Below are 2,246 nucleotides of genomic sequence, written 5' to 3'. Positions count from 1 at the left end.
GCCGTTGGCTCTGACGTTCAACTTCGCTAAATTCACCAATCACGACAACCGATAGTCTCTACCAGCGAATAGAGCTTCCATGCATTCACGAAAAAAATTACGGCGCCCTTTTTAAAATTTAACCTCGCCTTTTGTTTAAATTTGGGGGTAGTTTTTCCGATAACTAATGAGAAAATCAGTAATATCACAATAGAGCAACTAATATCAGTAAATGGCTTCAAAAGATGCCTCAGACTATAATTTGAGCGGTGTTTTGTCGGAACGCGGAAGCGTGTGTCACTAGCTTCGGGGGCTCGACCGTTACTGAATGGAACGGGGCTCGCAATGGGCCCATCCCCTTTTGCAGCGGGCCATTGAAAAATAAATAGGTCAGATCATTGCAACGTGCCCTAGATGCAGGCGCGCAGCCATTCACAAGCGGCGCTGTTGCATGGGCCCCCAGTCTATTTATAGTTGCTCTATATTTGGTAGGTCATTCGCAGTAGACGTAAGTGCAACCTCCGTAAACTAGGTTACCTGATTTTCTTTGTTAATACCCGCTTCGGTGACGTAGTTCGTGCTATGACGTCATAGATGAATTTACAAAGAGACATTTCCTATTGACATTTTTGATAAAAAAAAATTTAACTTATTTTGGTAAAACTAGAAAATGTTTGATTTGATTGATTGAAATGAGTGTATTTTAGTATTATGGTGATTAATTTTAAGTAATGGAAACTAAAATTAAATCTATTTGAACCTCTTTCATTGAAGCTAACTGTTTTTCATTGGTAGCAGAAATCCTTTAATATGCCTATTATTTTTAAATCATAAAATTTTTTTTTTTAATAAACAAAAACTGACCTTTCATTTATTATCTTAAGGAATATTGCTCATTCAGAATCGAAAACTTTTCGTTTTTGAGTTCGGAGTATGGAAAATTAATGTATAAATTATTTAAAATTGAGACATAAATAAACATAGATAACGTAAATACATTTAAAATAATATGTTATACACTTGTGTATCAATAAAAAACATAGTCTATTAATTCAGTTTCTACAAAGCGATGCAAGTTCATTGACCTTTCCTGGTCATTTTCATCATGCAAGTTTTATTTACCCTCTAAATCTCTAATGTAAGTCAGAAAAAATGTTCTTATTGTGTTCTTTTTTAATAACAATAATGTCTTTTTTTTAATGAATAGATCAGATAGACAAAGGAGGTAAATTCGCGTTTACCCTGTGACGTCATCGGCGGAGTGAATGGCGGATAGGTGTGTGCGTACTAAATAAATATTTTCAAGAGAAGAATAAATCGTTTAAATAGAATTAATAATTTAAATATCAGTTCGAAAGATTCGGTTTTTTTTTAAAGATACTACTATGTTTATTTCGAGATTATTTTTTTACGTTTTATTCAACTCTCAAACACGTTTACTTTTGTGAATGATTTCTGATGAACTAGCGATCCACTTATTCCATGAGCTAATATGGGGTATGTCAGGGCCCCTTTCCAGAACTGTTTTAATGAGGACCGTGAAGTGTAGCGCTCGAAGAACATCGATAAGGCTCAATTTAGAATAGGTGCTTTAGTCTCTGGAAATTAATGTTATTATTAAATTTATTTATTTCAGATAATATTAATCTATGTTAATGTTAGTAACAGTGGTTTCTTGAATAGTAAGAATGTAGTAAGAAAAGAAAGGAAGAGCATACATTTATTATTACTGGTGGTAGGACCTCTTGTGAGTCCGCACGGGTAGGTACCACCACCCTGCATATTTCAGCCGTGAAGCAGTAATGCGTTTTTGTTCGAAGGGTAGGGCAACCGTTGTAACTATACCGAGACCTTAGAACTTATACCTCAAGGTGGGTGGCGCATTTACGTTGTAGACGTCTATGGACTCCAGTAACCACTTAACAACCATGTGGGCTGTGAGCTCGTCCACCCATCTAAGCAATAAAAAAAAATACATTGCAATTTCAATAGTTGACCATTACGAGCAAAATTTGTGGTTCTCTCTATAATGATTGAGAAAAGGTCTATCTAATCTCGAAAATATGGCCAGGACGCTGTTGGAGCAAGTCCCTACCCTGCAGAGCAAGGACGAGCATCGTTTTCTTATTATTGCATAGAAATCGTCGGTATGCGCCTCCGCAAGCATGCACAATGCGGTGGGGAATCGAAGCAGCCCCCTCAGTGTATTTAGCGCTAGTTTTTTTAACGCTTTTGACAGCGTTTTTTTTTCCTACCTAAGCTGATAG

The sequence above is a fragment of the Bombyx mandarina genome, chromosome 24 (assembly GCF_030267445.1).
Source record: "Bombyx mandarina strain Sakado chromosome 24, ASM3026744v2".
Lineage (NCBI taxonomy): Eukaryota > Metazoa > Arthropoda > Insecta > Lepidoptera > Bombycidae > Bombyx > Bombyx mandarina.
The sequence above is the reverse complement of the archived record's forward strand: the minus strand, read 5'-3'. Positions refer to the sequence as shown.